This window comes from Podarcis bocagei (assembly GCF_964188305.1).
Source record: "Podarcis bocagei genome assembly, chromosome: 4".
Classification (NCBI taxonomy): Eukaryota; Metazoa; Chordata; class Lepidosauria; order Squamata; family Lacertidae; genus Podarcis; species Podarcis bocagei.
This window is the reverse complement of record NC_138128.1, coordinates 24,843,178-24,867,194: the sequence shown is the minus strand read 5'-3', so window position 1 is coordinate 24,867,194 and position 24,017 is coordinate 24,843,178. Positions and strand designations below refer to the sequence as shown.

Below are 24,017 nucleotides of genomic sequence, written 5' to 3'. Positions count from 1 at the left end.
GGAGGGGGAAATACAAAGAAAGTCCAAAAGTGGGAGGCGAAATGAATGTAAAAAAAAAAAAATACCTTTGTACGCTAGGCTAGTTTGTACACAGAGAGAGACATCCTTCTCTATCTTCCATCCAGAGAAGCAAGATGCAATATCAGAGTTCAGGGAAACATTCCACACAGGCAAAAACGTTTTTTTTTGGGGGGAGAACGAGGGTCACTGGGATGCGTGTGGCCTGGAGAGAGACATGAGAGTCTGGTAGAGAAAGATCTGGTGGCTGCAGTGGGCTCCTGAGCCTCCGATCCCTAAACCCCAGGTTGAGCTTTTCCAGTGACCTGTATCTTGTATAAATCTGTTTGTAAGAGCAACTGCTGACAGCTATATAGGTCTTTCCCCAGCTGCGGAAACATAGAGTAACAGTGTGGCTGCTGCAAGAGATTTCTCTCTTCTCTCTCACACACACCAGTTTTCTTCCATGACTAGTCAGTAGAGGCGCAGCTTGATTAGACATTCCTGCGACGCTCATTCTGAAAGCTGTTCAGTGCACCCCACTAAAGGTGGAATAGTTTTGTAATGAATACAGCAAGGCCTCATCACTGCTTATCAAGCCTGTTGCAGGTTGTTGTTGTTGTATAGAATCTGTCATGCCCACATATCATATATCCCACCTGATTCACCTTACTGGAGCGGAAGCATTTGGATCTGAGTTGATTCCCCCCCCCCCCACTGATGATCGATCAGATTCTTTCCCTCTCCATCACCACCACCAAATACTTCCAGCTAAAATTCACTCTCCAAGGAAGTTTCCTCCTTCAGATTGTCAGCTCTTCGCCTCAGAAGGCTCTGTTTTATTCTTATTTGTCCGTGGGGCTGCCATTCTTGTTTTGACTGGCAGCGCTGAAAATCTACAGGGGTTCTGTTTTTTATTTCATTTTGCTAGGAATTTAAAGGTGCGGCCTTTTAGAGAAGTGTACCGGCGCAAATCTGCTTGCAGAGTCTCAAAAGACGGGCTAAGAATGGGGAAGTTCGAGACAAAAGAAGGCAATATGCTTTAACCTGCTTCCCAAGTGCAAATAAATGATGGAAACAATCATGACAGCTGCTTCTCTCTGGGACTGCAGCAGTCGCCGGGGAGCCAACAATACCTAAGGGTTATGAAACAGATGACAGATGTGCCCATTAAGAGGCACATGGGCCTAGTTCCTGTCATGTCCTCTAGCTGTTTCCCCTAATATGTATTATCTCAATCTTGTTCAGCTAACTAGACTTTATCTGTGGCCTATTATCCATCTGACACCAGTTAAGATGCAGGGTGGGAAAGATGCTTGACGTGACCTGGCTGAAAATCATTATGCTCCTGCTTTGCGGTACTTTTGTTGAACGTGTAGTGATGATAGTTAATGAACATGTTTGTTTATTGTATTTATTGGCATTTGTATCGCGCCCAATTAACCAGGTTCTCTGGGCGGTTCACATATTCTTTTGAAAAACCAATATGATTCAAATGCAATCAAAATTGTTGTTTCTATTTGTACATTAGAGCATTTGTAAATGTTCGAAACACCTTGTGTGTATTGCCTTATTGCCGTTCTTACAATACCTCTTTAAGGTGAGAGAAATGTATATAAGTAGACATGTTGAGGATTGTTCTCTAAAGGCCACATAGAGAATTCTTGACAGAAATGAGTTTCTGAGAAGTGAGAATTCCCCTGTTTGCTCTTAGCTGCTCCATTAGACCACACATGTACTTTTTATAATAGAAATTCTTCTTTCCACTGAAATGTATTCAAAGCAGCTTTGAATTAGTATATATCCATTTACTTAAATTGGTATCAAACACCAATGCAACAACAGATAAAATAGCAAACAGTTAAATGTAACTACCAGCAGCAAAATTAACTGAAGTTCAGCATGTCAATGAAACAGAAGCTTAGGAAAATAGTCTCATTTTCTTTTTTACCTAGACTGAGGCAATAGAAATCTTCTTCGTAATTGCATTATTTTACTAATGCGTTCACTGTATTTATTTTGTAGATTTATATCCCACTTTTCAACCAGATCTCCCCAAAGTGCATAAAAATACTTACAAAACAGAAAAGTTAAACCTTGCTTGCACACCCAAATATTGAAAAGTTAGTAAAAAGTGTTCTCTAAGGACAGAAGTTGACTGTTGAAGTGGTAGAATATCAAAACACCATGAGGTACATTTTGTTGTTGTTGTGGGGGCAGGCCTGCCTCATAAATGCTTCGAGCATCATCTAAGTGGGGCAGACTTTATTTGTACCAGGGTGAAATTTCCCCCTTGAGAAAGAGAGAAACTGATTTCCATAATGAAAAGTTTCCTTTTCTGAGCGAGAACAGGAAGCCTCATAAACCTTACAAGGAAGCCTGGTCCTTGTGATTTCCAGATCTATCCCCTGGTGATAAATGTCGGATAAACATCCTCAGAGTTGTATGCTTATCTGAGTCCAGCAAAAAGCTGTTTCCCCCACCCCCCAAATCGCCTGTTGTTCTACACCATATCTGTTAGAGCCTGAATTCAAATTTCCTATGTCCAGGGGTATTTTTAAATTTTAAAACAGGGATTTTCTTAACTTTAACCTACATTTTGCACATTAATATGAATTACATACATTGCAATTACACACACGCTTTGGTTTTTGCCTAGTTTGCAGAACAGCCTTCATCTTGGATGTATAGGGTAGAACTGGACAAAATCTGAGAACTCCTAGAGCAGATTTTTTTCAAAAAAATGTGGTGGGGCAGGAATGGGAGGGGACATTTTGGACAGTATCCGATGCACTTGTTCAATGAGTGAAAGGATTTATGCTTAGTGCAACAGAATTCCTTTCTGCCCCCCTCCTGCTCTGGAGGGTTTGGTGAGGCCCCAGGGCAGATTCAGGGGGTGCACAGTGGGGACAGAGGGAGACAGTTCCATTAAGGTAACCCTGCCCGTACGGGCCAGTCGTGTCCGACTCTAGGGTTGTGCGCGCATCTCACTTAAGAGGCCGGGGGCCAGCACTGTCCGGAGACACTTCCGGGTCACGTGGCCAGCGTGACGAAGCTGCTTTGGCGAGCCAGCACCAGCGCAGCACACAGAAACACCGTTTACCTTCCCGCTATAAAGCGGTACCTATTTATCTACTTGCACTTAAGTGTGCTTTCGAACTGCTAGGTGGGCAGGAGCTGGGACTGAAAGACGGGAGCTCACCCCACCGCGGGGATTCGAACCGCCGACCATACGATTGGCAAGTCCTAGGCACTGAGGTTTTACCCACAGCGCCACCCGTGTCCCATCCATTACACAACTCTAAATCCTTGTGCTAATGGAATGAGTTACCTGGCACCACATGGTTGCGCAAATGAGTGCAGGGACTTCACCGGATCTACAGATACACCAAAATGCTCCAGAAATAAATAACTGAAAGCGTTATGGCTTTTGTACTTTATTTTCTCCACCCTTCATCAAGTTTCAGTCAATTGTTCACCAGGGAGAGATGGTGGAAGGTGGAAGGTTTTCTACCCTTTCCTCTCTATAGGAGACGGATGGCTCCAGCCCCAAATGTGTTGTACACACATTGTTTCACATGGTAGTCTTGCCCGATGAACATTTGATCTGTCCTGCCTGCTGTGACACCCCTGATGACATATAGAGAAGTCTAAACCTGCTTCTTTCCCTCTACTAATAGGCGCTGGACATAATCAATAAAAGTAGTAATCAACGGTATATATCATAGCGGGATAGAAATCAACAGAAATTTACCTTGATAGCTTAATGGAAGTTTTAGATCTGCCTGGGTTATGCCCTCTACCAATGAGCTATTCTCTCTGTATGCACATATTTCCACATTAGGCCTTTGTTCACCAGCCTCCAAAATGAACAAACCACTTCTGTAATAACAAGTTTGATATGCAAGCTCATTAAAGAATTTATTTTTTAGTGTAGGTGTCACACCAAGCCATCAGAGGCGTAAGATGTTCAGAATCAGCTGTTAACAACATCCTGACATTCTGCTCCCAAGTAGAATAAAGATACTTTTGTATTATTATTTTCAAATAGGTGCTTTTGGCATGGTGGCTGCAGTATAAAGGAAAGATCCAGAAGTTACAGTGAAAAAGAAATAGTTCCTGGAGCTGGTGCGCTCCAACTCATAAAGTACCTGGTGCATAATACTATGCGATTCCTCCTGAAATTATTTTGCATGTGTGGCAGAAAGCCAGTGATGTTGGTTGAATGCAGACGACATTGTCTTTCCTTCTCTCTGAGGCATTCAGAGCAGAATGGAGGTCAATGACACAGTAGCTTGCAAATCGCATTGCAGAGGCAGGCACAGACAGAACTAAATAGATGGTTGCATTTATTTTCATTAGCTTTGTTGTGTTGTACAGGGCCTTAATTGGTTTAGAATTTGTACTGTGTTGCTGAACATGAAAACTGCAATTCTGTGTGTGTGTGTCTACACACACAGAAACACACAAATCTATATACTTGACATGGTATAGCTTTAGTATCCTGGTAGTTTTGTTTTGAATATCGTTGATAAATCAGGGTAGCAGTTCAATTGTATCTTGTCTGCCCCCCTCCTTCCGTGTGTTAACCTCATGAACCTGCTAATCTTTTTCACATGTTCTGTGAAATGGAAAAGTGTTGCTGCAGACATCTGTTAGAAATTTATTCTGAAAATCATTCCCCTACATATTTTCCTACATTTGGTGTTATGCATGGCTTCTAAGATATATCGTTTATCTTCTATCCTCAATTTTCTTCTGTCTTTTTTGGTAGAAAAATTGAAGGGTAGTGGTGGCATTTTTATAATATTTTTACAATTTGAGCACTACTCCCCCCCGCATCCAACAATACCTTGGAATTCAGCATGTAAATCTTTTCGTTTTGTGTTTGTGTGGTCAGTAATTCTTCTCTTTGTATTATTTTGATACAATCCGAATCCTTTGTTTGTTTCCCAACACAGAAACAGCTGATTTCTGCAGCTGTTTCCATTAACGAAAAGCCTGCAGCAGTTCCTTTCCTTGCAATAAAAAATGCAATTAAATACACACCACATTAAGTAACATCAGAATGTGGCCTTTGTGGTTCTGGAAAGTCAAGGATCAACTTCCTTTGCGGGTCTCAGACTTGTCTGTATCCATGCCTGCCCGGGACTGAACAGCAGTTTTGTTATTCCATGGTGTGGAGTTGCCTCGTTCTAATTTTCAAGTGACAATTATGTAATCTCTGATAAGTAATAAGCTACAAGATAACGATGATACTGATGATGATACTGAGAGCTATATACATGTAATGTGGGAGATCCGTGATTTCCCGATGTTTTAAGTTTTGTTTAATAGCAACTGGTTTGTGCATGACACTAAATGGGATTGAAGCAATGGTGCTAGGAAAAGAGGAATTTAACCCTCTGCCTTTGCCTTTTCCTAAATTTAAATCATTCAAACACTTCCCAAGTAATCCCCAACCCCACTGGGGCAAATAGTAGATTTGCGGAAGGTGATGTAGATACATGTGAGGGGAGGAGGAAGGCTTAATTCTCACCTCCCTGCCGTTTTAGCATTGTTACCCTGATCCAATTTGAAGCTGCCCATGTCTTCTATAACTCAAACATACAGTGCAGCCCATTACATATCTGCTTAGAAGTAGGTTCAATGAGCCTTTCTTCAAGTTAAGTGGGAATAGGATTGCAACCTATAAATACCAGGAGCTCTATGAATCTCCCGTACCATTTTGACTTTGCTCATTGCTCAAAACACTTTGTTCATTTTCTTATAAAGTGATCCTGTGTCTCCCATCACATAAGCAAGTATTATGCCAGAGCTAGTGTAACATAACACATTGCTACCTCTTCAGCAAATGCAAAATAAAGAACGATAGCAATAGAAGCAAAAGCTTACGTAGCAACACCGACAGAATCCTTTCAGTGCCCATGACAGTACCCTTGTAGCTCTATCAAAAGAAAAGAAGAAGAAGAAAAGAAATCAATTGCAATGTCACTCATGGACAAAATCCACATATTTCCCATAAACAGAATGCAACAATCAACATGCAGTGACAGCAGGAATGCTGAGTAATAATAATAATAATAATAATAATAATAATAATAATAGTAATAGTAGTAATAATAATAATAATTTATTATTTATACCCTGCCCATCTGGCTGGGTTTCCCCTGCCACTCTACACAATGACACTACATAAACTATGCCGCATCTACTATGCAAAGCACACAAGTGAGCATTGGGGCTGCGGTAGGAATTTGAATTAGCTCACATGTAAAGGCAAACCTACCAAATTTCAACTTTCTGAAACAATAGTTCTCAAGTTACCCGGCTGAAGTTATCCAAGTGTAGCCGGATCACATTGGCTTCTATTCATTGGTGATATTACCCATAACTTCCTAGAGAGCTGGTTCACGTGTAATGCCAAACTTTGCGCTGTTGTGCTCATATGTTGTAATTTCCTCCTTGAGACTAATCAAAGTTTGCAGTTTCACATGAACTGGCAAAGTATGGTTTATACTTGCCATACAAACCATGTTTGGAAACTAGGATTGAGCCTGGCTTGAAGTCACATGTGAACTGAACTTCTGATTCTGCTTTAATTTCAGTATCTAACTGTGGAGGCAGGTCCATTAGAGCAAGTGGGGGGCATTGCTCCATCAATCCCAGTCTGACCCCAGCCAGTCCCACCTGCCTGCCCTCGTACTTAAAACCAGTTAGGTTGCAGCTCTGCCTGTCTTTGGCTCTACCTACTGCTGGTGTTGCTGTGTACTGCTCAACCACCAGACCCAAAGAGTACCTTGCCACCATTGGTATCTAGAGTATGTCTCTTTATTAATCCTTGCCACTTAGTTTGAATGTTACATTTCATTTCGTCAGCTCAGTTGGATGCTTCACAAAGGAAAGCTATTTCCCCCTCAATCTCACAGCGGCAAAATGTCTTACTGCAAAACTGTCAAAAAAAGAGACAGTTTCTTTTTACTGAATATTCACATATTTAGTTTATTGCATGCTGCTTTTCTGCCTCCATGTTGTATCTGCTAAGTTAGGTTTCAATCATTTTTGTAACTGCAAAACTGGAACATTTATTATTATTATTATTATTATTATTATTATTATTATTATTATTATTAATATTAAAATATAATGGATATATTTTGGAAATAAGTGGGTTGTTCCTTAAGGTTTTCAACTAGCTTCAAAATGAGGGTTTGAATCTTCCCTTTTCCTACCCCTCCTCCTGAACTGGGTATATTTGTACCATAAATAGTTACCTTGAAGGGCCTCATGTTCCTTCTGAATCTTTATACTTAGCCTTGGCTAGGATATTTAAAAAGAGAGAGAGAGAGAGATTAACTTGAATTTGAGAGGTGTTTTCAGTCTGTTCCTACTGGCTCCGCCAGAATGAGGCCTCCTGTTTGGCTAATGTGACAACATTACGGCATACCCACCCAAAAAGAGAACCAGGTTAAAATTTGGCTTAGGCGGTTTTTCTTCTCAATCGCATAAGATACCCATGGCAGCAGTGTATCAATTTTATTGTCTCCCATTTTCAGACATGCAGTCATTGGGTTTAACTACCAGCTGGCGATATATACTGGGCACAGTCCAGCCAAAATTAACCCACTTATAGTTCAGTTCAAAGTTTGTTCAAAGTCGAGACCATATGTTATAACTAGCACAAGTAAGATGAAAACAGTTTTCAGTGCTTCATGACTCTGGAGACTAAACAGTGCTTAAGAACAGCCAGTACCCTTGGTTATCATTGTGAGAATCTACCACATTTTTATTTAGATATTTTTGGCACCGTGTTGTGGCTGTAAATGGAAACGAGTCTTCTTTTGCAATTGTTTCTCTCTTTCTGCCAGCAAGTAAATTCTCTGCTTTGGGTTGAATAGACCATAATTTGGCTTGAGCTATTAGTTGGTCCAATTATTTAGTTCTTACGTCCGTGTAAATGGAAAACCCCAAAAAATAATGGGGTGGAGGTATGAGAGGGGATGACACACCACTTATAACTCCCGTTGATTTCAATTGAAGAGATACAAGCATGTGCTCAATTTTCACCAGTGTGGTGTAGTGGTTAAGAGCGGTAGTCTCGTAATCTGGGGAACCAGGTTCGTGTCTCCGCTCCTCCACATGCAGCTGCTGGGTGACCTTGGGCCAGTCACACTTCTGTGAAGTCTCTCAGCCTCACTCACCTCACAGAGTGTTTGTTTTGGGGGAGGAAGGGAAAGGAGAATGTTAGCCGCTTTGAGACTCCTTAAAGGGAGTGAAAGGCGGGATATCAAATCCAAACTCTTCTTCTTCTTCTTCTCTTCAACATCTGTAGGACTTAAAGGTGATGGATTTTGGCTAGATTTTTGCTTACTATTAATAGTACATACAGAAGAAGCAACAAATTATTTTCTGCTTGGAGTCATGGGCTTGTAAGAGGCCTCCAAGGTGATCTAACCCAACTTCCTGTCAATACAGGAAATCTACTACAATAGCAAGCCCATTACCAGATTTCCAAAGTAAAATAGAATTCAACACCATGTCTAATTTATACACATCTGCCAGTGCAGATCCAAGGCGAGCCTTCCTTTCTAACAACCGACCTCATGCTCCGAGATCAGCAGAGCATGGGCCCGATGATACAGTGGCACGAACATAGCATTCTTGGTGGTGGCACCCCAATTATGGAGTTCTCTTTCCAGGAGAGTATGGTTGTATCCCACACTGTTACTTTTTAAAGATTTATTTATTCACGCACCCTTTTGGGATATAGATTTGCCCTAGGTTGTAGCAGTCTTTGGTATTGTGCTTACTATGTTGAGCTGTTGCTTTAGTTTAGTATGGGGTTTTTTTGGGGGGGGAGTGTTTTAATTAGCTGGTATAGCTGGTTTTATATTTTTTATCATATTGTGCATGGCCCTGGGGTTCTCCAGGATGAAAGGCAAAGCAATCATCACCACCATCAATGAATCACTTGGAATCTACCATTTCACAGGACTCTGGGGTTCTGCTGGCATAGACTCCCCCCCCCTGTGGTGTTTGCCTGTAGGCTAACGCATCTCTTTAGCAATAATATTTGAGTGTCTTATACAAGAACTGCATTTCATAATGCCTCATTGTTAAGCCTTCAGAGGGATAAATGGAAAGTCTACACAGTCTTTCTGTGGCCATGCATGCCCCCCCCCAAATGGTCACAACATCCTTGTGAATTATGCTTGTTCCACTCCCATTTTGAAAAGACTACAAAGAGCACCTTGAGTTTTTAAAATTCTGAACATCAAATACCAAAGCAACAGCTCTTCCTCTTGCTTTTGCATCTTCTGGGCATCTATGACCAGGTTTGGTCTAGGGTTAATGTGTCTCTTCATCTCCTCAAGAAGTTCTGCTGTCTTTGAAAAAAAGAACTTTGCTTAACCAAATTTCAGGCAGATGTCTTTCTCTGTAGGGATGCTTCTGTTTAGGTAGCTGCACATGTTACAGCTTTTACACAGCACTCTTTGTTCCCTGGTTAACCACTGAAGAAAATTTTGCAAGCATGATCCTTGCAGATAAACAGCTCTTTTAGTTCCCTGTTTATACCCATGGAGCAGCTCCACCCTGACCAAGCGTTCCCAATAAATATAATAGCACAAGGGTTGCCAATGCAGCACCTGTGGGCCTGCAAAGATTCAATATCCCCTCAGAAGTTCACAATGTGTGAGAGATAGTTTGCTGTCCCTGCTCTGTACCTGTTTGCACTGGCTCAGCCTCTACTACAATGAACACACCACCTTGAACATTTCATTGGATGCTAGGCCTGGACAGTCAACTTCTGTTCTTTTCTGAACAGGTGAGGGTTGGGAAGAGCTTCTTTCTGTGAGTGCATGCAGTGGTCACTGATGATGTTGCCTTTTTCAGTTGATGGGGGGCTGATGCAGGGGGCATGCCTGCACTGTCTTGGGGGGTCCTGTCTCTTTTTATGCACTTTGAGGTGCGGCAGCCATTTTGTGTTACGTCCACTCCTCATAGCAACCATTTTGTGAAGGACACCTAATGGCACTTTCTCAGAATTTCAAGTGTCCCAACCGTTTGGCAGACTCTGTAATAACATGTGGCATTAGGCAATTCCCAGTTCTCCTTTTATCTGTTGCAAGGGTCAGCAGTGTTTCATTTACCTCCGTACTCAGTTTCTTCTTATTTATGTATCAACCCATTCATAGCTCACCAAATACCACCTCAAGGTCCCTCCCAACTCTGCAGTTCTTTGATTCTATCATCTTGATAGAATCATTTGATTCTTCATCTTGAGGCATATGCAAAAGCTTTGCCATAAATTAATAAATAAAAACGCAAATTAATAGCTTTTTTCAGGCATTCTGCTGAATGTATGAGGGCTGAAAGTGGAGAGGTGTCGTGGTGTGCAAGCAAAACCTGCCTCTACCTACTCTTCCCATGGTGAGCAGGAATGTCTGAAAGGCCCTTCTGAATGTGTTCAGCTGAACACACTTCAAAGCCTGCAATTTGTAATGAAAAAGCACCCTCATGCAACAGGGTGCAGGAGAGCATATAGGAAGCAGCCTTAAACAGTCAGACCACAGGTTCCTCCATCTCAGCGTAGCTTGTATTGAATCTGGGAGCTGCCACTTGCAAAGCCACTGAGCTATGATGACCCTCTCCTGTAGGTGGGAGGGTTCAGCTTTCTGTTTGCACTGTTGAGTATATATAAAAAATAAATAGATCCCACCTCTGCATTATATGTGAGGGTGACTGACATTAAGAGGGACAAAAATGGCTTCCTCAGTGGTGTCTAGTTTGGCACTGGGTGGATGATTGAAGGAGAAGATGCCAGAGGCTGTTTATTGTGTTCCTCAGCACTGGAAATGGGGCTGGGCATATTGGCATGTATTGTTTTAGAGGCCCAACCCCGAGACCATGGAGCATAACATTCTTATCAACTCACTGTGGAGTTAGAGATGAGCATGAATATTCCATTTCACTCTTGTTAGTAAAGAGACGAAACATTGGATGCTATATTTATACCTTTAGTATTTTTTTAAACAACATCTTTTGGCATGGATGTCCTCATGAAGCAGCATACTCTACAGTAGCATGCCTTATTTTTTTTATGCAGCTGCTCCAGATTTACAGAGGTGAGGATCACAGTCTTGGGAATTGTTTAAATCTTATCTTTATTTCAGTTTTGTATTCCAGCCTACTGGTGCTGTTCTGTTCCGTTATTATTATATTATCTCACCGGTTCATGCGATAAGCAGTTTTTGCAGGCCTTTTCAGTGGAGCTGAAAAGTGTGCTTACTCACCAGATAAGAGCCTGATTAGACAGTTATCTGTAGTGCATGGTTGTCTTTGTGAAATATTGATCTACAAAATGGGTAATAAGGCTTGGAAAAGCGCTTTGTCTGGAAAGGCAGTTCTAAGTCAGTTCTCTGCTTGTCGGTCGATTGACAGCATAATGCAATTCACTCATTTCCACTAGTGTTTAAAACTGTGTGTGAGTGTGTGTGTGTGAGAGAGAGAGAGAGAAAGAGGGTAAGAAAAGATGGAATGAATGACTTACTGATATATTTATCTGTAGCATTATCCATTTAAATGCTGTGCCCTTGGCTGAGAGGTTTGTAGATGGCAAGAGATAACAGTGGTCCTAAACTTAGGTAAGGTAAGAAGGTAAAGGACCCCTGGGTGGTTAAGTCCAGTCAAAGACCACTATGGGGTATGGTGCTCATCTCGCTTCAGGCCAAGGGAGCTGGCATTTGTCCAAAGAGAGCTTTCTGGGTCATGTGGCCAGTTTGACTAAACCTCTTCTGGCACAACGGAAACCAGAGCACACGGAAACGCCATTTACCTTCCCACTTATTTATCAACACGCACTGGCATGCTTTCGAACTGCTAGGTTGGCAGAAGCTGGGACAGAGCAACGGGAGCTCACCCCATTGCACGGATTCGAACCGCCGACCTTCCGATCAGCAAGCCCAAGAGGTTTGATGAACTCAGTGGGGCCAATTTCCAAGTAAATGCATAGGATCAGATCGTAAGAATGTATGATGAACGGTTTTTTTAAAAAGAAAACAAACGTTAGAGGTGTTCTAATAAGCATAAAGGTAAAGGTAAAGGTACCCCTGCCCGTACGGGCCAGTCTTGACAGACTCTGGGGTTGTGCGCTCAACTCACTCTATAGGCCGGGAGCCAGCGCTGTCCGCAGGCACTTCCGGGTCACGTGGCCAGCGTGACGAAGCTGCTCTGGCGAGCCAGAGCCGCACACGGAAACGCCGTTTACCTTCCCGCTGGTAAGCGGTCCCTATTTATCTACTTGCACCCGGGGGTGCTTTCGAAGTGCTAGGTTGGCAGGCGCAGGGACCGAGCAACGGGAGCACACCCCGCCGCGGGGATTCGAACCGCCGACCATGCGATTGGCAAGTCCTAGGTGCTGAGGTTTAACCCACAGCGCCACCCGCGTCCCTTCTAATAAGCATAGGTAAAGGTAAAAAAGGTACCCCTGCGGCATTTGTCCACAGTCGGCTTCCTGGGTCATGTGGCCAGCATGACTAAGCCGCTTCTGGTGAAACCAGAGCAGCACACGGAAACGCTGTTTACCTTCCCACTGGAGCGGTACCTATTTATCGACTTGCACTTGATGTTCTTTTGAACATTTAGGTGGGCAGGAGCCGGGACTGAGCAACGGGAGCTCACCCCGTCGCGGGGATTCAAACTGCCAACCTTCAGATTGGCAAGCCCTAGGTTCTGTGGTTTAGACCACAGCGCCATCCATGTCCCTCTAATAAGCATACTACTCAGGAACTTCTGTCTCCTGAAGGAAGGCACCCTTCAATATGTTAATCATTGCTTTAGGCCTTTCTGGGACAAATACCATTACACTGTGGTAACCTGTTCTAGGGTTTACATTCATTCACCCTGTATTTTGAGTAGTTTAGTTCTTTTCAGGCACCACACCAGCAAATACTTGTATATAATCTGGTACTGTGATTAGCTGCAAGCCCTGAATACTACAGAGAAATATATGTTGGTGTTGTAGTTTTGGCCACAGCCCCTTCAGTCGGACACAGTAAAGCAGCAACATGTTACGGCCTTATGCACAGGCTTTGCTAGCCAGACCTAATTTGGATGTGGCAGTGACCCTACCCTGAGGGGAAAGGAGAAAGGTCTTGTCTCTGTCATCACACTGAACATGCGAGGCTATCAAAAGTCTACAGTACATCTGCAGGAAATCTTTCAGGTCCCCCTCTTCAATTCAGAGTTTTGTCCTTGTTGTGCATAGACTTATAGGCGTTCCGATCATCTTCAAAGTGCAGTGAGACTGTGTCTGGCGAGACTGTTGCCCTTTCCTGCACTGAAGAGAAAAGCACCCTTAATTGATCCAGAACATTGTGATGAGTGAATGTATTATGCAGCTGAAATGTTGCTTATATATCAGAGAGGGTGAGAGAGAACATGCCAGTGGCAAGAGAGGGATGGCTCAGTCAGTAGAGCATGAGATTCTTGATTGTGGGTTTTGGGTTTGAGCACCATAATAGACAAAAGATTCCTTCATTTCAGAGGGTTGGACTAGATAATGCTTTTGGTCCATAATTCTAGGTTTCTGTGATTCTATGATGGTTCACACCTCACAGTAAGAGTCATTCATGTGGGGAGAAGATATCAAACTGACAATTGACTACAACTCCCATCATCCCTGGCCATTGGTTATGCTTGCAGGGGCTGATGGGAGTTCAGCAACATCTGGAGGGCCAAAGTTTCCCCACACCTGATTTTTAAGGAATATACAGGACTCTTAAAATTAATCCCGTGGCTGGCTAGCCTAGTACTGGGGTTCGTTCTGCTATTGGTTGTATGACACTGCTGTTAGCTGCAGCTCTCGCACGCCGTGTACATCACTTGATAGTTTTGCATTTGATTATTATACATACTTGCAGCTGGCTCCGTTGGAAAGGGTTGTAATTGAGAGGATAGGACGTGGAAATTCTTTTGTTGCAAGCATCAAACAATTAACACGTGTCTGAAACATGGGGCATTGTCCATGAAGAGTAGGGGAAATGTATAACTGGGTTAAAGCAAGCAGCAGAACTGCCTTTGGTTTACAGATGCAAGCTCATTTTCCTTTCTTTTTTCTGCCTTGGTTTTCTGAACATTTCTAAGAGTGTCTCTATACTGCATTTCCTAGTTTCGCTTTGTGGCCCTTGCACCAAGTGGAGGAGTGGGAAGCTTTGGCAAACTTGCCGTTTCATGCATCTCTGACATAATTTATTAATCCTCTTTACCAAATACCCTGTCACTCTCTTGTGTGAAGTCATTGTAATGAAAACGCCGATAGGCACAGCCAATAATGGGAACGGTGGCTGTAATCAAGTGCAGAGCTCTGTAGCCAATTTTCAGATGCGAATGACTTGGCCGTTGCTATTGAATTTATACCAATAATTGTAATTGCACAGGAGCTTATCCAGGGTACAGCCATGGCTTGTGAGTTACAAGTTGATAATGAAAAGCTAATTTATGTTTTAAACCAAGCGGGGCTATATACTTACCATGCCGTTGCTTTTATTCCAATACGTGTAGAATTTTCGAATGATAATAGGATATTAGTTTTCCGTCCAAAGCAAACATTGTGCTGCTAGCTAATGATCTCATGTGAACATAAGAAGACCCTGGCTGGATCAGACCAGAGGTTCATGGAGTCCAATGTTTTGCTTCCCACTGCAGTCCTCTAGATGCCTCTGGGAATCCCACGAGCTGGCCTTGAATGTTTTAGGGCTCGCCTTTCCTTGCCCCTCAGCAGCTGTTATTGCAGCCCAGACTACATGCTATGAGTAATGGTACTGACATATCCAGATTTTCTTTAATTATTTACAACCAGAGATGGCAGTCAGAGAAATTGTTATATGGCCTGCAGTTGTATCCGTCCCTGCCAGTTGCATTCTTGGTGAAAATTGCCTGCGCAGCTAGAAGGCTTAGACTAATAGATGCAACGAGCCTTTATTTCGTTTTTTTAATTTTGATGGATTTGATCACACATGTCAAAAGTAATTTTGATATGTTTGCAGCGTGGTTATTAACACATACACTATGAAGATAGTCATGTATTAAGTCACTAAGAAGTCTTAGTTGCCTGGAGCCTCCGCTGAATGTATGGGGGTCACCAGTGGGACTGTGTATAAAACTTAATTATTTGTACAGCTTGTTAGCCTATAAAGTTTTTTTAAAAAATACTTCTTTGAAAAAGTTATTTGAGTGATATTTTGCACCATATGTTAGGCAGAGAGCCAGCGTAATTAGCTGAATGATACCCACTCAGTATTACAAATCAGCAACAAAAACAGGATTAGCCCTATTACATTAAAATCAAATAAGTAAGTTGATCTGAGAACGTGAGATTCTGAGCCTGCCCATGCCTGGATCTTATTTGTTTGAATCCTATGTATGTTGGTTTAATTCTGATCCTACAAACTATGGTCTAAAGGATTTGGAAATCCTGACATCAGAATGCAATGGCAAATCCAGTTCCGAGTTTTTTAGCCCAGTTTTTTTTTTAAAAAAAGTTATTTCAGAACTGTGTCGTTGAAGCTAAATGGATATCTTTTGAGATAACTGCTTGGAAGGTCAGATGCTTAGGGCATTGGCTATGTTGCCATTATTTCATTTTATAGTCTGTCATTCTCCATATTATACTCAAGGCAGCTAACGGTACAGTAAAAATTGCATACGCTTCGTCTGTTTTTTAAAAAACTAATCCCTCCTGCTTTTCTCTTAGAAAATCAAGATGGCTAACAAAAATTAACAGAATGTAACAATGTAATAAACAAGTTAAAAAAGCCCTTCAGATTTGTAACCAGTTAGTTTATAAAATGCAAATGTTCCATAAAACAATGCATGTTCACAAGGCCATTGACACCTTTGCTGTATAGAAAAGATTCCCAGCACCTTATAAAAAGAGTGTAATGTCTGGACAGTGTCTCCTACGGTATAAACATACTGTGTTCAGAATAAAATCCAGGAAAGGCAAGCATTATGCATTTCATAATAAATCTTCACAGAATCTGAATATTACATGTTTACACGTGAATGACAACTTCTCAGCATATCCCACACTTCCAGCAAAACTAAAGGATTATTTCAGTTCTAACAGCTGAACAAGAGCAGGAAATCTATGAACGTCTCTCTCATACCCTTATCAATAGTTTCACACATAGCGAAGTCCCCTCCCCTCTCTCTTTGTCTGTCTGTCTGTCTCTCTGTCTCTCTGTCTCTCACTTGCAGTGCTTGAAACTTGACTACTCAGTCACAAGGTTCCTGCAAGTTATCTGTACGCCTGGAGTGCCTAGTTGTGAATAAACCGCCTTTGGTTTAGATTGGAACCTCTCTCTCTCCTCCACCTAGTATACATGGTGTATGGAAGGACTCTTTCTGCTCATGGGTAGGGACCAAGATTCAGTACATCGGGGGTGGGCAATCTGTGGCTCTCTACATGTCATCACTGGATAGCAGCTCCTGGATGGATGGCGGTAGTCCATCTGGAGGGTCACAGGTTCCCCATCCCCGCAATGTGTTTTTCTGTAATAAAAATGTCACTGTGGATAAGGGGTCATCCAGAATTCCTTTTGTGCAGTGTTTCAAGGCACAGGTCCATACTTTAAAGCTCTTTAAACACTTTTATTCAAGATAGATGTGGCAGCAGCATGCCCATCCATGGAAGAGAGATGAGTTGTCCTCCCCTGTATATGAACCATAACCCCCAGCTTCTATTACAATAATAACAAGAAGTTTGAGATAAGAGCCGAAATGTTTAGTTACTACTAATCTCATTTTTGTGTGAGAGATTAACCTGTTCTCCTCTTTCATCCCTACCATCACATGTGGCAGAGATGCATGGAACTAAGGTTGCTAATCTCAAGCATCATTTAGGCCTCTGTTGCTCCAGCACCTGAAACCTGTTGAGTTATGTGGAGTACTGGAAATTATGCAGAGATCAAGCCTGGCAATATCTCTAGCTTCCACTTTGAATGAGAACCGGATGGCGGAATGATAGGCTGTGTTGCCTCTGCCCCTGTTGAGGGCATTGACCACATTGCTCTCCATTCTCTCAGATAGACCATTTCCACAGTCTGAGAAATATTCAGGTTGCGATTCAATAGAGCCCAGTATTTATACCTTGTCGGTTTTTTCCTGTGATAGAACTCAAGGCAGCCTGAATGTGCTTCCCAAGAAGTCAGTCAACCAGACCCAGACTTGCTTAGTTTCAGCAAGGTGGTGGCCCAGTGTACTTTTAGACCATAACCTGGGTCCATTCCTGAGGACCCTCAGTGCCTCTGATGGGCAATGTACAGCAATTAATAAATATAATTCACTCAGCCCTCACAAGCCTAGATAAGACCATCAACTCCCCTCCCCTCATTAAAGCCCTACTGTTATTTTCTCAGCAGCCATAAAGGAACAAAACCCCATTAATTATACAGTTTACATCTTTCTTTCATTGTTTTCCAATGTTTTGTTTTGTTTTTAATCTTTATACTTCATTCTGCCCTTAACTCTGGGTTGTTGAAATGTTCCCTACTCCTGTTTACCAAAGAGGGCCAAATTTTTAATGTATTAGCTCATCTCCGAGTCTCCCCCCGCCCCTTGCCATTTCCTATAAACTGTTTCTGTGTATTTTATGCCCTAACGAGCACTGATCTTTGAACTTTAATGACTGATGCTGTTTGCTGTTTGCCCTGCCACCAGTGTTGCCATTGGTCTAGATCCAACGTTCCACACACGGAGTTCCTCAAGTGCTGCAGAGCTATTCCATTCCCATCCATCCATCCTGTGGCACTTTGCATTCCCCTAAAAAGCTGTTCCAGAAAGCCAAAGCAGAGGGATGTCACTGGAGCAAGAAATCTGCAGTTATTCCTTCTTTGAGTGGAGGTGCTTTACACTTGTCCTCAGGGTACTCTGGATCTCAACCACTATTTTACTTTCTTCCCATTTTTGTGGAAAATACAGGAGGAAGTACCCTTTTAATATTTTCCTCCTGTGTCAACCCCAGTGAATTCACAAATGAACAAAACAGTACTTTTAAAAAATCCAGTTATGTATTTGAATCAATATGAGAAGTTTAAATGCTATATATATATATATATATATATATATATATATATATATTTACATGTCATGAAATAGTTTCCAGTGGTTTACAAATTTAAACACATTGTTAAAGCAAGATCACAGCAAACAGCCCCCCAAAGTGGGATACAGTGGTCAGCTTCAGCTTTCAGGTGGCAAACCATAATTAAATAGTTACAGGTAGGTAGCTGTGTTGGTCTGCCGTAGTCAAAACAAAATAAAAAAAATCCTTCCAGTAGCACCTTAGAGACCAACTAAGTTAGTTGTTGGTATGAGCTTTCGTGTGCATACATGTATCTGAAGAAGTGTGCATGCACACGAAAGCTCATACCAGTAACTAACTTAGTTGGTCTCTAAGGTGCTTCTGGAAGGATTTTTAAAAATTTTGTTTCGTAATTAAATAGGGCATTCTTACCAGTTTGGAGAAAACCAGCAGGGAGGATGTGGGATGAATTTCCCTTGGAAAGGAATTCCATAGCATAGAACCCATGAAGAGAGCATGCATAGGCAGTGATCATCATCCCTGACCATTGCTTATGCATCCTGAGGCTGATGGGAGTTGGAGTCCAGGAACCCCAGGAGGACCACAGCTTCCCTATCTTTGGCACAATGGATCCATTTGAGAAGGATGAGATAATTTAGAAGCACATTTTTATTGGAAGACTAACCTCTTTCTATATATAGAAGCTTGTATGCCAAAGGAGTTGAGATATTAATTAAGATCTCACTGATATCTGATTAATCTTTGGAAAGGGGTTCTCTATTTCCGTGCCTATTAATGTGTGTGAGGGTGGCATTTGTAACTGTCACAGAAATAAGCCCATTCCCCACTCAATTGCAGGCTAATCAAAGGTTAAGTATTTATTCATTTATTTATTTCACTTAGCATTTTGATCTGCTTCAAAACATCATTTTAATTTTGTCAAATGCTTCCTTGTGTCCTTTTAGAAAATTAAATGAATTAGGGAAAAGAAAAAATCGAAATGAATGACTAATTGTGGATTTTTAGAGTGGTTTGGGGAATTTTTTTCTGTTGAGATCAGTCCATCTAGTTTATTATTTTCTTATGGACACACTTCCTCAATTTTTGTTTTCTTGTTTATACCAGCTGTACTCTTTGGATTCTGTGGTTTCATATCCTATTCCAGCCAGATACCCATTTTACTTTAATATGGTCACCATCCCATTGAGTTCATAATCTCTTTTTTTAAGCACTGTGGCTGCCAATCCCTCCGATTTGTTTAAAGTACAGTAGTCTCCCTTCCTACTTCTGTCTCACAAAAGAACACACTCTTTATTTTTTGTTTCTTCCAGAACTGACTAAGCTTCCTGTTATTCCACTCCGTCAGATTTTCCCCCAAATATTCTTTTCATGTTGAGTCAGATTTGTTTGCCAGCAGATTTCTTCAGAGTTTCCCTGCTATTTCTCCTTTGTATTTCTGCAAGCCTCTTCCATCAGTTAATTTTTATTGGTAGCAGACTTTGCGTCCACCCATGTGTGATTTAGCTGAAGTGATTTCTCTACGTCTTCAGCTGGAAGCATTTTTCTATATAAATTCAGTCTGCAGAAGGGGGGCACTGAGGAAAAAAAATATCAAATGCCCAGTCCCCTGAAGAGATTATTAAACTTTGGAAGTTAATACCTCATATATATCATTTTCACAGTTTTATATACTCTTTCTGTTTGTGTATCATGTAGAAATGGTTCCGGTGGGACAATGGTGCATAGACTCAGAACTGCTTGAAAAGTATCCCCCATTCTTTCGCGCTTATCAAGGACAAGCACATATGTTCCAAACCAGTGCTATTTTTTTCTAGAAAGAAAGGTGTAGGAAGTCACCATGAACACCTTCGTTCTCCTAGAATGGCAATGGCACTCACCTGAGAGGTGATGGACCTGAGTTCTGGCCAGTTCCGGCTGAAAAAAAAGCCCTACTCCAAACACAAATCGGGCAAATGCTATATGTATGTATGGGATAGCAGGGTGTATAGTTGGCAGAAACTACCCATGGCACTTATAACATGCTTTTTAAATCAGAAATGAACACACTTCCTTCAGAGGCAGAGCTAGCTGCTCTGGCACACAGAGCGGCTCACATGTGGTGCACCTGGGGGCAGGGCGTGCCGCTCACGGGGGTGGCACGGTGAGCGTCCCACGAGGGCGGACCTCACCCCCCATGCCCCCTTCCTCCGCCAGTGACTTCCTTTCCTTAATATTACCAGTGTTAATTCACATTCCCTCGGCCTCAACCAGGAAGTGGGGCGCCTTTGGCCTTCCAGATAGTGTTGTACTGCAACTCCCATCATCCTTGACTATGCTGGCTGGGAGTTGATGGGAGTTGGAGCCCAACAACAACAACAACTGGAAGGCCCCACCCACGACTAAACTATGGCTTGGAATTATACCTACCTCAGACAATATTTTCCAAAAGCACCCTTAAGAACAGCCTTTGCACAAAATTACACAAATAGCATGGTAATAAGCACAGTTTGTCTGCTGCTTCTAGCCTGCCATCTACAGTACTGGGATTTTTGTTGTTGTTCGCGTTTTAGTGGAAGTGAGGCGTGTGAAAAAGCACAGAGATTGATTTGATAGCTATACTTGGATCTTAGTGACCGATATTTCTTCTCCGCGTGTTGACCAAGGGGATAAAAAAGTGACCCATTTCTTCATAGTTTATATTTATTTTGGGAGAGGCCCTTGCTAACCACCTAGCTGAGCAGCAATGTCGGGGATAATATAACATCAGTGTAAACAAGTTATTTTTGCATGCTAAGGGTGACCATGCAGAAGTGACTCACAGGTCTGCTTTGATGCTTATGACCTAAGCAGTCATTCCCAAGACTTAAAAATAACTTGAGTTTTATAGCACACTCTGCAGAGTAGTGTGTATGTATTACAAGATAGTGTTCACCACCCTTTGACTTTTTGCAAATCTATCCGAAGACTGCCTTAAGCGACTCTTGTGAAACAATATATGTTAGGTCCAATTTATTCATAATATGGGCCGGGGAAGGTGCATTTGCCCATGTAAACAAGGCATCTGTTCTGCTTACGTTTAAAAGCATGTACCATGTGTGCCCTTGATACATCACCGTTGTGCTAATGCTACATGCATACGGCGCATTGCCTTTGCTGTTCATATAAACGCAATTTGCTCTTCTTCAAGGGAGTTCAGCCAGTGTAGAAGAAATGTGGGTTTGCAGGCTTCTGCCATCAACCCTTCGGGACAGCGAAGAGCTTAGGCAGAAGCGTACAAGAAGCAACGGTGGTTGCAATTTGTCTGTAAACATACAAATAGCTTTTATCAGTGCGCATAGTAACCAAGAATGCTCTGGCAAGCCTTCTGCGTGCAAGGAGAAACTCTATTGAGTTTGCTGCTGCTGTTGCTGCTTATCCTGTGGCTGACCAAGGAAAAGCTGCTGACCTGGGCATTCTTTGCAGCTGGCTGTACTGAAGAGAGTCAAGGCATGAGATACGGCTGTCTTCTGGATTTTTACCAGAGCAAGGAGCCTTGTCCCCCCAGTCAAAGGTAAGGGATGAAGCTGGCTGGTTGGAAGAAGTGGTTGGAAGAACTTAAATAAGCCTTGGGTTAAAAGAATATTAAGTGCTGATTTATCTGAACAACTTTTACATATCCATCAGCAGACAAATTGAAGTCACGACACCACCACATCTGCAATATCTTTTTATTTAATGCATTTATTTGACATTGAATGCTTGTTGTTTGTTTTTTAATGAGTGTTTGGTTTGAAATTAGTTGTTCCGACTTTGTAAGGCTGCTTTGGGTTGTTGTTTTTCTGCGCAAAGTTTCTGTGTAAATACAACCAAGTGAAAATGGTTGATTTATAATCTTGCCTTTATTCTATATATAATAGTAAAATAATATTAATAATGATCTAACTCTTTCAAAGGTGAGAGGTAGATTGCAACTGGACTGTTCCTACACCATGAGAATTCTGTTAGATTGGGTTGCCCCCGCCACTTCCAAGAGCAATTTACAATAATGAAATACTGGAATTTAAGAATAACTAAACCTTAGTGGTTTTTTTGGTGACACAGGGCCAACTCTCAGTGACTACAGCATTTCACCATTACCTTCTCAGATAATGGTATTTCAGCTCAGTTTACTGTAAGATTCAAGGTGAGGGTCTTTGGCACAATCTGATGCATTGACAGATTCTCATATCTGGTCAAATCATCTTTTCCTCATTGAAGGAAAGCACCAAGGCTGGTATATCTAGTGAAAAGGACCATGATACCCTCCTGTATTGGTACAAAACCCTTTTTTACAGGATTCTGTGTGCCGCATCTGGTAAAGAAAGGCAAGTGTGTGCTAGTATCCTTCAGCCACAAAGTCTTAAGTTGGAACGGCTGCAGGTTTCTGAAGCACCAACACCATAGGATGAGCGTGCACCCACCAAAGGGAACGAAGGCCACCTCATAGTTCTGCCTTTCTCCATCCCCATTTCATTAAAATCAGGAAGAGCTACATAGAGTCGTGCTTCAGACTTCTGTTGACATTGCTGCACTCGAAGCATGACTTCTCAAACCCAGCTGCTAGGATGCATTCATTTAATTTCCGTGACCTCTCCCCCTCCTACTTTTCCATATGCTTAATATGCATATCCCACAGGTTTCCAATGGTAGATTGCCATCAGAGTGCAGATTTACACCATAATGCTTGGTGGCTGGTGAATGGTATTCTGGAGTGTAATTTTGGACATAGGTCTCTGTGTTCATTGGGGATTCCTTCCAGGGAAGGGTGTAAAGCAGCTTGGTGCTTTCCAGATGTTTTGGACTACAACTCCTTGGCTGGGGCTGATGGGAGATGTAGTCTAGAACAACAGGAGAGCGCCTGGTTAGAGAAGCCTTCTGTAATACTTTGCAGGCATGCAATGCAACGATATGTTTCTTAGCTTGGAAGTAAGTCACACTGTATCCGATGACATTTACTCTAGCTTTGTTCTTAGGATTCCAGGCTTAAGTAACATTATTTGTACACAGACTTCTGGTGGTAATATGATTGCAGTTTTCTGCTAAGAAATTCTTTCTTCCCTGATGATGTCTCAGGGTCCACATGTAAAAACGCAGAAGTAGTTGCATGTTTTGAGCTAGCTTTCCTCAACTTTTTTGGAAAGGGGAAAGGGGGTAAAAATTCTACTGCTGAATTGAAAGAAAACATAGCAAAAACGACCAACAACCTTTGTACAGTGGAACCTCGGGTTGCGAACGTGATCCATGCGGGAGGCACATTCGCAACCCGCAGCGTTCGCAACCCGCAGTGCTGTGTCTGCACACACGGGTGATGAGATTCTGCGCATGTGCGAGCGCTGAAACCCAGATGTAACCTGTTCCAGTACTTCCGGATTCAGCGCATCTGTAACCTGAAAACGCGCAACCCGCAGCGATCGCAACCCAAGGTATGACTGTATTCTGGCATGGAATCAGCTAACAGCTAATTTCTTTTAGTGTTTTTACTTTTGTATGTTTTAACGTGTGGTTGTCATTTTTTCTTTATTTTCTTGTTTTATATTTTTGAAAGCTGCTTTGAGGGTTTGTTTTTTTTACAATCAAGTAGGTAAAATAAACCTTATTAAATAAATAAAATAAATTAAAAACCTGAAATTTAAAGCAAAGATGGCCATGGATGGGGCTGCTGCGGATTTTCTCTAAAGTCAGTGCTTTGCCAGCTATCCTATTGGCATTGCCATTTTTGTTATGAAATAAAATTAGAATTAAGGGTTTTTTAAAAAAAGAATATTAAAATAGGCAGTTAATTTGCAGCCTGGAAAATTTAATTTCTTTAGCGTTTCTCAGTTGGGGTACTTCAGGAAAACTTAACTACAGTGGTACCTCGGGTTACAGACACTTCAGGTTACAGATGCTTCAGGTTACAGACTTCGCTAACCCAGAA

The 24,017-nt window shown here is 42.0% G+C and overlaps 1 protein-coding gene and 1 long non-coding RNA gene across 26 annotated transcripts in view; one reads left to right on the top strand and one right to left on the bottom strand.

Moving 5' to 3' along the window:
- The window catches only part of MBNL1 (muscleblind like splicing regulator 1), a 183,877-nt gene that overhangs the window by 65,677 nt on the left and 94,183 nt on the right, over window positions 1–24,017 (top strand). Inside the window, exon 1 of one of the 24 annotated variants that reach the window (XM_081190436.1) lies at window positions 21,539–21,632. The exons of the other annotated variants lie outside the window; for them this stretch is intronic. The gene's annotated coding sequence lies outside the window, so the exon portion shown is untranslated. Of the gene's footprint in view, window positions 1–21,538; window positions 21,633–24,017 lie in introns of those variants that run through there. 24 annotated transcript variants of the gene reach the window in all.
- Window positions 1,494–8,056, bottom strand: LOC308585212. 2 transcript variants are annotated; one of them, XR_014007157.1, is made up of 3 exons: window positions 7,272–8,056; window positions 3,752–3,879; window positions 1,494–1,763 (listed from the first exon to the last, which is right to left on the bottom strand). It is a non-coding gene; the product is annotated as an uncharacterized lncRNA (long non-coding RNA). The 2 variants fall into 2 exon arrangements; XR_014007158.1 differs by lacking the exon at window positions 7,272–8,056 and having other exon boundaries at window positions 3,752–6,043.